Here is a 15,238-nt window from a genome sequence, read left to right as displayed (position 1 = left end):
AGCGGTAAGGAGCGCGCGGCTGTGAGCTGGAATCCGGGAGACAGTGGCACCGAGCCTCACTGTTGGCAGTCCTGAAGATGGTTTTCCGTAGTTTCCCATTTTTACGCCAGGAAAATTATGGGGCTATGCGTTAATTAAGGCTACGGCCACTTCCTTCCCACTCCTAGCCCCGCACAGTCGCATCGTCGCCATAAGACCTATTTGTGTCGGTGCAACTTAAAGCAACTTGTAAACAAAATTAACATCTTGAAGTTTAAACTTCAGCAAAGTATTTAGGGTTATGCTGGGGAACGAACAGCACAATATAAATCATAGTTCAAGGTATGTCCCACCTCTACCGTCTCAAGATCAGTATCCTGGAGCGTGAGAAATTGGATCCCGGGTACAACTGGAAAAGAGGACCAGTACCTTGCCCAGGCGGCCTCACGAGGGGCTTGTGGAGGGGAGGGAAGAATGGAAGATAGACAAGGAAGAGGGATTGAAGCGGCCGTGGCCTTAAGTTAGGTAATATCCCGGCATTTGTCTGAAGAAGAACTAGGAATCCACGAAACCACTTCGAGGATAATTGAAGTGGGAATCGAACCCCTACCCCCCTCCCGTGCCAGCCAACTCTTGTCCGCCCGAGGCTGAGTGGACCCAGTTCCAGCCCTCGTACCACTTTTGAAATTTCGCGGTAAGACAGGAAGCGAACCCGGGCCCCCGGGGTTGGCAGCTTATCACAATAACCACTACACCAAGGAGTCGGACTAGTGAGTGCTTTGGGATTGAAATTTTAAAATCTTTTAATTTAAACCTCCGTGGAAGTATTTTTGAGATATTCTAAGAAATGAGCATCGTTTAATAAATCATGGTTGGAGAAACAAGGAGCTAAATATTGGCTGTCATATTTAAATAGATCATGACAATTAAAATAATGTAAAAAAAACTGAGCCAAAAAAACTATAACACACCTACGCATTAATCCATAACTGATGCCAACATGAGAGGTTACTTATAAAAATCGCCAAACATTACCAAAAAAAAAAAAACAGTGCCTCCTAGGCCTCAGTTACGTAAGTGAGTCATCGGGCCTATCTATACTTTTTAATTTAGATGCTCTCCGATGCCTCCGTGTCACTAAGACGTACAACGTCAGGTTGGCAGAGCGCTGTAAGGCGCCTGACTCAAGTTCTGGTTCACGACTGGGAGAGTGGGTTCTAATCTCACGCCTGGCAAAAATTTCTTCCCGCCCGGTGTCATGATCGTCATATTCCGCGGTTAGCCGGTTCGAGTCCCATTGGTCGAAAAAATTCACCATCAAAATGTTTGCCCCGCTTCTGTGATGTAGTGGTTAGTGTCCTTAGATGCCACCTCCCGGAAGCATGGGTTTGATTCCCGGCTCTGTCACGTAATATGAAAAGTGAAACGCGGTTCACTCAGCCCCGAGAAGTGAACTGAGTAGAGGTGGGTTCGATTCCAACCTCAGCCATCCTGGAAGTGGTTTCCCGTGGTTTCCCCAATTCTCCTCCAGGCAAATGCCGGGATGGTACCTAACTTAGGGCCACAGCCGCTTCCTTCCCTCTTCCTTGTCTATCCCTTCCAGCCTTCCCCCCCCCCTACCCCCTCCACAAGGCCCCTGTTCAGAATAGCAGGTGAGGCTTCCTGGGCGAGGTAGCGTTCCGCCTCCCCAGTTGTATCCCCCGACCCAAAGTCTCACACTCACAGATAAGGCGGTAGAGGGGGGATCTCTCCCTGAGTCCGAGGGAAAAACCAATCCTGGAGGGTTAACAGATGCAAAAATGCAAAGTCATGCCCTTATCCCGAGGTGGTGCAGCTCTTTTCAGGCACAGGCTGTTGTACTATTTCAACCACCCACCCCTTCTACAATTCTTAAATTTCTGGCAGTACCGGGAATCGAACCCGGGTCCCCAACTACAGGAGCTAATGACATTAACCTTTACGGTAAACAGATTAATAGAGAAAGAATGAAAGAAAGAAAATGTAAGAAAGAAGGAAAGAAGAGGTGGGATCCCTCGCCGAGTCCGAGGAAAAAAAAGCTTGGATTGTAAACAGATTAAGAAAGAAATTTAAACTTCCGCGAAGTATTTTGGGTTATGCTAGGGAATGAACACTGCATAATAAATCGTATTCTCCATAGCAGGTGAGGCCGCCTGAGCGATACTGGTCCTCCTTCCCAGTTTTATCCCCGACCTAAGGTATTACGCTCCAGGACACTGCCGCTGTGGTGGTAGAGGTGGGATCCCTCGCTTAGTCGGAGGGAAAATACCAGCACAGGACGGGATTAAGACAGGAAGAAAGAAAGAATGAATCTTGGTATTTCGTCCATATTACACTCGATTTATTGCAACCTGCAGAGGCATCGTTTAATTTCTACCTCTCACATCGACCTCACTGTGAGGGAAAACCATAACTACCTGCCTACTAGTAAAAACTGGGTAATGAGATTGTACGAGATCAGCGTAACGAAAGCACCGTGACAGTAAGCAAGGTTCAAGAACAATCGTTGAAAGCGTAGATTAATTTGAAAACCCTATGTTTCACTCAGGTCCACCTTATGTAGGTTGCTTCAAAGCAGAAATGTGACATGTAATCAAATTAAAAGTGCGCCTCTGTGGTGTAGCGGTTGGCGTGATTAGCTGTCACCCCCGGATGTCCGGGTACGATTCCCGGCCCTGCCACGAAATGTGAAAAGTGGTACGAGGACTGGAACGGGGTCCACTCAGCCTCGGCAGGTCAACTAAGTAGAGGTGGGTTCGATTCCCACCTCAGCCATCCTGGAAGTGGTTTTCCGTGGTTTCCCACTTCTCCTCCAGACAAATGCCGGGATGGTAACTAACTTAAGGCCACGGCCGCTTCCTTCCCTCTTCCTTGTCTATCCCTTCCTATCTTCCCATCCCCTGCAAGACCCCTGTTCAGCATAGCAGGTGAGGCCGCCTGGGCGAGGTACTGGTCATTCTCCCCAGTTGTATCCCCCGACCAAGAGTCTGAAGCTCCAGGACACTGCACTTGAGGAGGTAGAGGTGGGATCCCTCGCTGAGTCCGAGGGAAAAGCCGAACCTGGAGGGTAAACGGATGATGATGATGATGATGATGATGATGATGATGATGATGATGATGATGATGATGATGATGATAGTGTCATTTTAACACCATCTCATTTACTGAACTCAAAATGTTGCAACCCGTTCAGAGCGCCGCTAAACGAAAACTAGGGCGATCTAGAAGTCATTCGCCTAGAAAAAAAGGCAAGGGTAATGGGGAGGCATGACTTCGCTATTCGTGGTCAAGCGCGCGATATGATATGTGCCTTACGGGAATATTTTGAGGCTGAAAGGGAAAATGGAGGCCCACTGATAGACGTTAACAAAGTTGTAGAAAGAACAGCAGCAGCTTAAAAAATTTCTGAAGCTACAGTAATTAGAATAGGGAAAGAAAAAGGCAAGAAAGAAAAGGAGCCTTGGGAAGAAGATGAATGGGAAAGAAAGGGAGTGGATGTATCTGGGTGGGTTATCAACACCGGGCAAAACACGACATTATGACAAACGTGTGACCAGTATGGATGGTTTCCAGGAAGGAGCAATTCGACGGCATATATATGCCTATTACAAGAGAAAGGAACACCCGACACTACGGAAACTACATACGAGTTTTAGAGAAGATAAATTGTGTTTTGGTAGTGCGTCTTCCCTTCGAATCTCCCTTGATAAGTTTGGATTTCATTTTGAAAAATACTCAAACCGAACTGTGTTAATGGAGAGACATGATACCGTAGCTTGGCGCTGTCGCTACTTGAGGGCTGTTAGAAGGCACAATGAAAGCCCCGTTAGGAAAGGGAGGTAGGATCATTGTCCTGCATGCTGGCACTGCACGAAGCTTCGTTCCAAATTGTTTCCTCATGTTCCGGTCGCGAAAAACAGGGGACTACCACGAAGAAATGAATACTGCTTCCTTCACGGCATGGTTTGAAAATTCCCTCCTTAAAAACATTCCTCCCTAGTCCACCATTGTTATGGATAATGCTCCATACCATTCTGTAATAGCGGACAGAGCCCCAACAATGCAGACGAGAAAAGCTGATAGGCTGGCTTGGGTAGAAAGAAATGCCTTGCCTCGGAACACAGATATTACCATTGAACCTTGTACTACAAAGTCAGAGCTGATGGAGCTCGTGACAGCTTACAAACCGAAACCCGTTTATGTCATCGATGAGATAGAAAAAATGAATGGCCACCAGGTGATCGGGCTGCCTCCTTACCATGCCCATTTGAACCCCATAGAAACTATTTGGTCACAAGTGAAGGGTTACGTTGTTGAGAACAACAAGACGTTCACCATCACTGAAATAGAGAGACTAACCAGAGAGGGTATTGAGGATGTTACTGCAGAAAAATGGGCCTCTGTGGTGAAACACACATGGGGACTGACGCAGAGGCAGTGGAAAAAGGAAGGAGTTTTGGAACACTGTGTGAAAGAAATGATCATCTCCCTCGGTTCCAGCTCCAGCTCCGCAGGTGAAGAAAGCGATTCCTCCCTGGGAGTTGCTCGACTCACACCGTGAAGGTGAGTAATTTTCTTCTGTGATGAACTTCTCCAAAGTGCATTTTAAAGTTGAGTAACCAGTCCGGGAGTCTGCTTTCTGATAATCAGTATCGTAGGCATAAAATGATGCAATTTCGAATTTTTCTTGAAAATTGGTAATGCAAATTTAATTTTAACATGAAGTCGACAAAATTGCCTTGAAAAGCTAATGTTTGAATTGAAGTATAAGAGGTGTTTCCAGCACCCTTCGAAATTTTGATAAATTTTTTTTCTCCGAAAATATTAATTATAGATTATTCTTCTTCTGTGCTTTCTTCTCATTACGGTGGATGGATTTCGATTTTTCGAATTTTAGACAAGGCATGTGACATTTTAGAAATTAGGAATCATAATCTATGGTTAGAATATATACTTTTTTGTTTTGCTTCAGATTTCAATAAAAAGAGGTCACATGACTAATGATTGCTGAGTACGAGGGAAAAACAAACCCTGGAGGGTAAGCAGATTAATAAAGAAGAGGAGAAAGAAAGGTGGTTGGCTAAATGTTGGCTCTAATATTTAAATAGGCCACGACAGTTGAAATAATGTAAAAATGGAGCCTAAAAACAAACATAGCAGATCTACGTAATATCCATCAATGATGCCAACCAAACATTATCAAAAAAACAGCAGCCCAATGTAAGTAGGAAATTCAATTTCGTCATTATATCATTGGGCCATACTGATCCTATCTATGGGGCCGATGACTTTAGATGTAAGGTCCCTTTAAACACAAGAATCTATCCTATCTACACTTTTTAAATTAGATGCTCTACGATACTTCGATCCCACTGGGACAGGCATCGTCAGGTTGGCCGAGCGGTCTAAGGCGCCAGACTTAAGTTCTGGTTCCCAATTGGGAGCGTGGGTTCGAACCCCACACCTGACAAAAGTTTTATCGCGCCTGGTGCATAATCGCAAAGTTGTCAAGTCCATATGGTGTGATACCGTGGTTAGTCGGTTCGAATCCCGTTGGTTGAAAGAAATGTTCGCCATCAGAAGGTTGGCCAAAATACTGCGGTCAATTTCAAACCTCTCCGCAATGGGCATATGATCTGTTGATGGTATTTCGCTGCATGTTTCACCTCGACTTCATCATTAGGGAAAATCATAACTACTTGCCTAGAAGTAGAAGCTGTTCACCCGGCGTGTTGGCCGAGCGGTAAGGAGCGCGCGGCTGTGAGCTTGAATCCGGGAGACAGTGGCACCGAGCCTCACTGTTGGCAGTCCTGAAGATGGTTTTCCGTGGTTTCCCATTTTTACGCCAGGAAAATTGTGGGGCTATGCGTTAATTAAGGCTACGGCCACTTCCTCCCCACTCCTAGCCCCGCACAGTCGCATCGTCGCCATAAGACCTATTTGTGTCGGTGCAACTTAAAGCAACTTGTAAACAAAATTAACATCTTGAAGTTTAAACTTCAGCAAAGTATTTAGGGTTATGCTGGGGAACGAACAGCACAATATAAATCATAGTTCAAGGTATGTCCCACCTCTACCGTCTCAAGTTCAGTATCCTGGAGCGTGAGAAATTGGATCCCGGGTAAAACTGGAAAAGAGGACCAGTACCTTGCCCAGGCGGCCTCACGAGGGGCTTGTTGAGGGGAGGGAAGAATGGAAGATAGACAAGTAAGAGGGATTGAAGCGGCCGTGGCCTTAAGTTAGGTACTATCCCGGCATTTGTTTGAAGAAGAACTAGGAATCCACGAAACCACTTCGAGGATAATTGAGGTGGGAATCGAACCCCTAACCTCCTCCCGTGCCAGCCAACTCCTGTCCGCCCGAGACTGAGTGGACCCAGTTCCAGTCCTCGTACCACTTTTGAAATTGCGTAGTAAGACAGGAAGCGAACCCGAGCCCCCGGGGTTGGCAGCTTATCACACTAACCACTACACCAAGGAGTCGTACTAGTGAGTGCTTTGGGATTGAAATTTTAAAATCTTTTAATTTAAACCTCCGTGGAAGTATTTTTGAGTTATGCTAAGAAATGAGCATCGTTTAATAAATCATGGTTGGAGAAACAAGGAGCTAAATATTGGCTGTAATATTTAAATGGACCATGACAATTAAAACAATGTAAAAAAAAACTGAGCCAAAAAACTATAACACACCTACGTATTATCCATAACTGATGCCAACATGAGACGTTAGTTATTGTACCGGTTGTTACACATCGACCCCGCAAATTTAAATTGTGCGCCTAAAAAGTATCCCCTACAGGAGAAACTCTGAACTTTAAAATCTGTATTAAATCAAAAGTTTCTTGGAAGATGTCACGACTGTAAATTTTGAAGTGTTCTGAACTATGACTATTTCGATTTGTGTTTGTTTGCTCCGTAGCAAGAAGTGTGGACATTCTCTTCTAGATGTCACTACATAAAACTATAACTGTGCACCCTGGTGCGAAGTGAACGAACTGTTTTTGAAGAAATTTTATATCCATAAGTTTGTTCTTTTTTAATTTCTTTCTTTCATTTTTTGGGTTGGCAATATTGATCTCTGTTTCCGCCAGTTTTGAATTCAGCCAATCCTGAATTTTCTAAATTAATGTTCCACCAATCCTAGATTTCTTCTTCGGTTTTGACATGTAATCTTTAGCCGACCAATGAAAGGTAGTGGGCGGGACTGTTTTATTCACGAAAGGTCTCGAACTTTCCGCGAGCGTATAAAACTGCTGAGGTTCATCGCTCGTCGCCACTTCATCGACAACTTGCTTAATGTGTGATTATGTAGCAGGGGGCGGGATTCGCCTCTTTCTTCGGGCAGCAGTTCATCAACAAGGTAATGGCGGTTTAAGAACTTTATTTCTTGCTAGCTCAGCAGTTTTAACCGCGGGGAAGGTTCGAATCCTTTTCAATGTAAACCTTACTATATTCATGTAAATTAACCGCAATTTGGGATAGAGAGTGCTTAACCCTCTCGAGCTCCCACTCATGTTGTTTCGACGTGACTGCGTTTTCATAACCGATTTTCTTCTCTTCTTAATGGAATAAATTATTCTTCTACGAGTCACCTCCCTAGTATGGGATTAGCCCCTGTATAACTGGCGGAGTGCCCCCTAGGTTTTGAGAAGTTTCATGTAGGAGTGCAAGCAACGCCTCCAGACAATTTGTTCTTTTTGGGCCATTTAATTAACCAAAAATTTTGTTTTCTTCATGTGAAGGCCCTGTAGGTTGGGTACAAGATACCCCTATTTCACTGTATGTGTGCCTTGAGGGCAGTTAGGAGTGAAGTTTGTTGTGGCCTTTGATAGGCTTGTAAACTTGAGGGCGGGACTGCTCTTTCCTAACTTGATCTCTGCGTGCCTCTAGGAGGCTTGACATTCTCATTAGGGGCAAGTGCTCCTTGGTATGAAGGGGTTTTCTGCCCTTTGATAATTTGTGGTTGTGAGCTGAGGGCTCAGGAATGTAAAACGGGGCTCGAAGCCCGAATCATGTAATGAACTGTAATTTGTAATTTCTTAATTTGTGGATCCGCTACTTGGTACCTGTTATAATCTGTTATTTGATGATTTTGAAAAGAAAATATAACCTTTGTTAAAGTTTTAAACTAACTTTAATTTTGTAGTTGAGACCTATTCCAACCCGCACATTCCTTCACCTCTAACTACCACGGATATCTCCGTAACACTTATAAAAATCGCCAAACATCACCAAAAAAAAAAAAAAACCAGTGTCTCCCAGACCTCAGTTACGTAAGTGTGTCATCTATATTTTTTAATTTAGATGCTCTCCGATAACTCCGTGTCACGAAGACGTACAACGTCAGGTTGGCCGAGCGCTGTTACGCGCCAGACTCAAGTTCTGGTTCACGACTGGGAGAGTGGGTTCGAATCTCACACCTGACAAAAATTTCAGCCCGCCCGGTGTCATGATCTCTAAGGCGTCAAGTCTGCATGGTCAAATACCGCGGTTAGCACGTTCGAGTCCCATTGGGCGAAAAAATTCACCATCAAAATGTTTGCCCCGCTTCTGTGATGTAGTAGTTAGTGTCCTTAGATGCCACCTCCTGGAAGCACGGTTTCGATTCCCGGCTTTGTCACGTAATTTGAAAAGAGGAACGCGGTTCACTCAGTCCCGGGAAGTAAACTGAGTAGAAGTGGGTTCGATTCCAACCTCAGGCATCCTAGAAGTGGTTTTCCATGGTTTCCCAATTCTCCTCCAGGCAAATCCCGGGATGGTACCTAACTTAAGGCCACAACCGCTTCCTTCCCTCTTCCTTGTCTATCCCTTCCAACCTTCCCATCGCCCCACAAGGCCCCTGTTAAGAATAGCAGGTGAGGTGGCCTGGGCAAGGTAGCGGTCCTCCTCCCCAGTTGTATCCGGGAACCAAAGTCTCACACTCACAGATAAGAAGATAGAGGTGGGATCTCTCCCTGAGATGCAAAAATGCAAAGTCATGCCCTTATCCCGAGGTGGTGCATCTCTTTTCAGGCACAGGCTGTATGTACTATTTCAACTACCTAGCCCTTCTGCCATTCTTAAAATTCTGGCAGTACCGGGAATCGAACCCGGGTCCCCGACTACAGCAGCTAATAACATTAACCTTTACGGTAAACAGATTAATAGAGCAAGAATGAAAGAGAGAAAAAGTAAGAAAGAAGGAAAGAAGAGGTGGGATCCCTCGCCAAGTCCGAGGATAAACCAAGCTTGGAGGGTAAACGGATTAAGAAAGAAATTTAAACTTCCGCGAAGTATTTTTGGGTTATGATAGGGAACGAACACTGCATAATAAATCATGTTCTCCATAGCAGGTGAGGTTGCCTGGGCGATTCTGGTCCTCCTACCCAGTTTAATCCCCGACCTAAGGTTTTACGCTCCAGGACACTGCCCCTGTGGTGGTGGAGGTGAGATCCCTCGCTTAGTCGGAGGGAAAATACCAGCACAGGACGGGATTAAGACAGGAAGAAAGAAAGAATGAATGTTGGTATTTCGTCCATATTACACTCGATTTATTGGAACTTGCAGAGGCATCGTTTAATTTGTAGACTGCAGCAACTGGAAAGCCTCCTCTGTACCTCTCACATCGACCTCATTGTGAGGAAAAACTATAACTACCTGCCTACTAGTAAAAACTGCCGCTGGGTAATGAGATTGTACGAGATCAGCGTAACGAAAACACCGTGACTGTAAGCAAGGTTCAAGAACAATCGTTGAAAGCGTAGATTAATTTGAAAATCCTATGTTTCACTCAGGTCCATCTTATGTAGGTTGCTCCAAAGCAGAAATCTAACACGTAATCAAATTAAAAGTCCGCCTCTGTGGTGTAGTGGTTGGCGTAATTAGCTGGCACCCCCGGAGGTCCGGGTTCGATTCCCGGCTCTGCCACGAAATTTGAAAATCGGTAATAGGGCTGGAACGGGGTTCACTCAGCCTCAGGAGGTCAACTGAGTAGAAGTAGGTTCGATTCCCACCTCAGCCATCCTGGAAGTGGTTTTCCGTGGTTTCCCATTTCTCTTCCTGGCAAATGCCGAGGTGGTACCCAGATATTCTTACGCGACGGCGGCTTCTTTCCCTTTTCCTTACCTATGCGTTCCAATCTTCCATCACACACTCCCCTCAGCACGAGGCCCCTGTTTGGAATAGCAGGTGAGGACTTCTGGGAGGGTTACTGGTCTTCCTCGCCAGTTGTATTATCCGACCCAATTTCTCACGCTCCAGGACACTGTCCGTGAGGCGGTAGAGGTGGAATCCCTCGCTGCGTCCGAGGGAAAAACAAACCCTGGAGGGTAAGCTGATTAATAAAGGAGAAAAGAAAGATGGTTGACTAAATGTTGGATCTAATATTTAAATAGACTATGACAGATGAAATAATGTAGGAAATGGGACCTATAAAGCAAACAGCAGATCTACGCAATATCCATCAATAATGACAACCAAACATTACCAAAGAAAACAGTAGCTCAACGTAAGTAGGAAATTGAAATACTGATCCTATCTATGGGGCCGATGACCTTAGATGTAAGGTCCCTTTAAACAACAAGAATAGATCCTACCTATACTCTTTAAATTAGATGCTCTACAATGCTTCGGTCTCACTTGGCCACATGTCGTCAGGTTGGCCGAGCGGTCTAAGGCGCCAGACTTAAGTTCTGGTTCCCAATTGGGAGCGTGGGTTCGAACCCCACACCTGACAAAAGTTTTATCGCGCCTGGTGCTAATCGCTAAGTCGTCATGTCCATATGGTGTGATACCATGGTTAGTCGGTTCGAATCCCGTTGGTTGAAAGAAACGTTCACCATCAGATTGTTGGTCAAAGTACTGCGGTCAATTTCAAACGTCTACGCAGTCGGCATATGATCTGCTGATGGTATTTCGCTATGTAGAGACTTCGCTTCATTTGTAGATTGCGGCAACTGGAAAGTCTGCTCTGTATGTTTCACCTCGACTTCATGATTAGAGAAAATCATAACTACTTTCTTTTTTTCTTTCTTTCTTTCTTTCTTTCTTTCTTTCTTTCTTTCTTAATCTGTTTGCTCTCCAGGGTTGGATTTTCCTTCGGACTCAGCGAGGGATCCCACGTCTACCGCCTCAAGGGCAGTGTCCTGGAGCGTTTGACATTGGGTCGGGGATACAAATGGGGAGGATGACCAGTACCTCGCTCAGGCGGCCTCACCTGCTATGTTGAACAGGGGCCTTGTGGGGGGATGGGAAGGTTGGAAGGGATAGACAAGGAAGAAGAAAGGAAGCGGCCGTGGCCTTAAGTTAGGTACCATCCCGGCATTTGCCTGGAGGAGAAGTGGGAAACCACGGAAAGCCACTTCCAGGATGGCTGAAGTAGGAATCGAACCCACGTCTACTCATTTGACCTCCCGAGGCTGAGTGTACCCCGTTCCAGCCCTCGTACCACTTTTCAAATTTCGTGGCAGAGCCTGGAATCGAACCCGGGCCTCCGGGTGTGGCAGCTAATCACACTGACCACTACATAACAGAGGCAGACAAACTACTTGCCTAGAAGTTGCCACGGGCGTGTTGGCCGAGCGGTAAGGTGCGCACAGCTGTGAGCTTGCATCCGGGAGAAAGTGGCACCGAGCCCCACTGTCGGCAGCCATGAAGATGGTTTTCCGTGTTTTCCCATTTTTACACCAGGAAAATGCCTGGGGCTTTGCGTTACTTAAGGCTAAGGCTACTTCCTTCCCACTCCTAGTCCCTCACTGTCGCATCGTCGGCATAAGACATATTTGTGTCGTGCAACGTAAAGCAAAATGTAAAAAAAAAATAAAAAAAGATTTTAAAAAATGTTAACATCTTGAAGTTTAAACTTCAGCGACGTGTTTTTGGGTTATGCTGGGGAACGAACACCAAATTATAAATCATAGTTTAAATAATAGTTGAGCTATATTTTGGCTCTAGTATTTAAATAGATCATGAAAGTTGAAATAATGTAAAATCGGAGCCTAAAAAGCAAACTGAGAGGTTCCTTACGAAAATCGCCAAAGATTACCAAAGAAAACGCTTCCTCAGTGTAAGTAGGAATATACTAGTTCACCTTCTTTCTTTCTTTCTTTCTTTCTTAACCCGTTTACCCTCCAGGGTTGGCTTTTCCATAGGCCTCAGCGAGAGATCCAACCTCTTTCGCCTCAAGGGCAGTGTACTGGAGCGTGAGATATTTGTTCGGGGATACAACTGGGAAAGAAGGCCAGTATCTCGCCCAGGTGGACTCACCCGCTATGTTAAACAGAGGTTTTGTTCGGGGATGGGAAAATTGGAAGGGAAGGAAGACAAGGAAGAGGGAATGAAACGGCGGTGGCCATAAATTATCTAAGTACCATCCCGGCATTTGCCTGGAGGGGAATGGGAAATCGTGAAAAAAACAATTCGACGATGGCTGAGGTGGGAACCGAACCCTCCTCTACTCACTTGACTTCCCTAGACAGACTGGAACCCGTTTCTGTCCTCGTACCACATTTCAAATTTCGTGGCAGAACCGGGAATCGAACCCGGGCCCCCGAGGGTGTCACGAACCACTACCCGACAGAAATGGACGATATGTAATACAATTTGCATTGAAATATTTTCGACCTTGAGACTTCTACACTACCTACTCTCAGTACTTCGAATCGAAATTTTAAAATCTTGAGACTTAAACTCTCTTGGCCACTGCCGCTCCTATCTCTTTTCCTTACCTATTCCTTTCGATTTTTCCATCTCCCCAACCCCACCACCACGAGACACCTGTTCAGAATAGCAGGTGAAGCCGCCTGGGCGAGGTACTGGCCCTCCTCTCCACTTTATTCCCCCTACCCAGTGTCTCACGCTCCATGACACCGACCTTGAGGCGGTAGAGGTTGAAACCTCGCTGAGTCCGAGGGAAAAACAAACCCTGGAGGGTAAACAGATTAATAAAGAAATGAAAGAAAGGTGGTTGGCTAAATGTTGGCTGTAATATTTAAATAGACCATGGCAGCTGAAATAATGTAAATATGGAGCCTAAAAAGCAAACATAGCAGTTCTACGTAGTATCCATCAGTGATGCCAACCAATCATCACCAAAGAAAACAGCAGCTCAATGTAAGTAGGAAATTCAGTTACGCAGTGTGTCATCGTGCCTATCTATCCTCTTTAATTTAGATGCTCTCCGATGCCTCCGTCCCACTGAAACCTACATCGTCAGGTTGGCCGAGCGGTCTAAGGCGCCAGACTTAAGTTCTGGTTCCCAATTGGGAGCGTGGGTTCGAACCCCACACCTGACACAGATTTTAGCTAGCATGGTGCTATAATCGTTAATTCGTGAAGTCCGTATTGTCTGATACCGTGGTTAGTCGGTTCGAATGCCGATGGATGAAAGAAATTTTTGCCATCAGTAGGTTGGCCAGGAGAGGTCTTGGTATGCAATTGTCCAAATCCTTCGGTGAGTTCCAAACCTCTCCGCAGTGGGCATATGATCTGTTGATGGTATTTTGCTATGTTTATTCCAACTTGTAGAGACTTCGTTTCATTTGTAGATTGCAGCAATTGGAAAGTCGGCTCTGAATATTTCATCTCGACCTCATCGATAGGGAAAATCATAAATACCTACTTAGTAGCAGAACATGTTGCTGCGTTAATAGATTGTACTGCTTCACCGTAACAAAGGTTTTGCGGTGACTGTAACAAACGCTGAAGTAGAAGGGATTAACTTGGAAACTCTGTGTTTCTCTCAGGTCAATGTTATGTAGTTTTCCCCAGGGCATCTATCACCTAATCAAATTATATCATATAGCTCCAGCTTGTCAATAATTTTTCCTTTCTTCCTTCTTTCTTCATCTGTTTACCATCCAGGGTTGGTTTTCCTCTCGGACTCGCCGTCAAAGTGTACCTCAAGCTGATGTACATGCGTACTAGCTATTCCCCCACCCCACTGTTATGTCTCTAGCCGAATCTAATAGTCGTTTGTTTACAGTAACTCCCGAAGTCGCGGCGTGAGTGCACTGTTATGCCTCTAGCGGGATATTTGTTTACAGTCACTAGCGGGATCCGATAGTCATATCTTTACAGTAACTCCCGAAATTCGTCATAAGAGCTCACTGCTAGGTCTCTAACGGGATGTTAACATGTCTCCTTCCCCCCCCCCCCCCGACCACACACATAGCTTAGCAAGGATCGAACCTGCAAATTTGGCGACGGGAGGCCAGCGTCTCAACCATCTGAGCCACTCAGCCTGGCAGGGTAAGGGAGGTGGTGGTACACAATTTCTAATTATTAGATTGTGTGCGAAAAAATCCTCCCCGCTGTGCTCATATGGAGTGTGGCCATATAACGCTGTTGATGGTGATTTGTCCGTCGGATGGAGACGCAAAGCCTTGAGCAGACCTCTCGATGCTATTCGACAGGAGAAGGCTATGTGCCATTACCGGCTTTTACCCTCTCCCTTACTACTATCATATATCATGTCATTCATTTCATTTTATTATCTTTCCTGTCGTGGTTGAAATCAGGAAGGTCATTCGGTTATAAAAATCTATCTTGACAGATTCATCTCACCACAAACCCGAAACCGTAGAGAAACGGGCAAGGAATGGACACTCGTCATGCACCTTTAGCCAGCAGTCCGTATTTCAAATCATCCAGGCTGTGACGTCACAGCTCTGTCAGGAGAAGGCCTGCGCGTTCGGTTGTGTAAAGATAAGCATGCATTTTTAAATCGCACGCGCTTATTACGTCACAGCTCCGTCACTCCTCCAAGGGGACACGACAAAGAGCCTTTGTGAGGTTAGGTTACCGTTCGTGGCCAAGGTAAGGTTAACACACGTGTTGACAATACCTACAAATCACCTCACTATAGTGCTATTAAAACAATTTGCGTGTTCTGACAGCTCTCAGCGTGGTAGTAGGAGGTGGCTTTTACTATGGCAACCAGTCCACGCCACCCGTTTCAGCCAATCGCAGCTCGACATGCACTCTCCCTTTTCCTACCCCCCACGTTGCCAATATAGTATACCGCAGCACATGTGGCTGGGCTAACAATGTCTACTTTGAGTGATATCATTCTCTGTACAGTGTGTGTTTGAAATCAGCTAAATATTATAGTGCTATTGTGTTCGTGTTAATAAGTGTACCGTTATCGAGACTGGCGTTCTAGTGTAGTGTAAATTTTAGTCTTGTGTAGTATAGTGTCATTTTAACACCATCTCATTTACTGAACTCAAAATGTTGCAACCCGTTCAGAGCGCCGCTAAAAGACA

The 15,238-nt window shown here is 45.4% G+C and overlaps 3 non-coding genes across 3 annotated transcripts; all 3 read left to right on the top strand.

Annotated features, from left to right (window-relative positions):
- Positions 1-5,383: 5,383 nt before the first annotated feature.
- TRNAL-UAA (transfer RNA leucine (anticodon UAA)) lies at positions 5,384-5,467 on the top strand. The gene has a single exon. It is a non-coding gene; the product is annotated as a tRNA-Leu (tRNA).
- A 5,159-nt stretch (positions 5,468-10,626) lies between these two features.
- On the top strand, positions 10,627-10,710 carry TRNAL-UAA (transfer RNA leucine (anticodon UAA)). The gene has a single exon. It is a non-coding gene; the product is annotated as a tRNA-Leu (tRNA).
- A 2,473-nt stretch (positions 10,711-13,183) lies between these two features.
- On the top strand, positions 13,184-13,267 carry TRNAL-UAA (transfer RNA leucine (anticodon UAA)). The gene has a single exon. It is a non-coding gene; the product is annotated as a tRNA-Leu (tRNA).
- The last annotated feature ends 1,971 nt before the right edge of the window (positions 13,268-15,238 follow it).

This window comes from Anabrus simplex, chromosome 1 (genome assembly GCF_040414725.1).
Source record: "Anabrus simplex isolate iqAnaSimp1 chromosome 1, ASM4041472v1, whole genome shotgun sequence".
NCBI lineage: Eukaryota > Metazoa > Arthropoda > Insecta > Orthoptera > Tettigoniidae > Anabrus > Anabrus simplex.
This window is presented reverse-complemented; position numbering and strand designations above follow the sequence as displayed.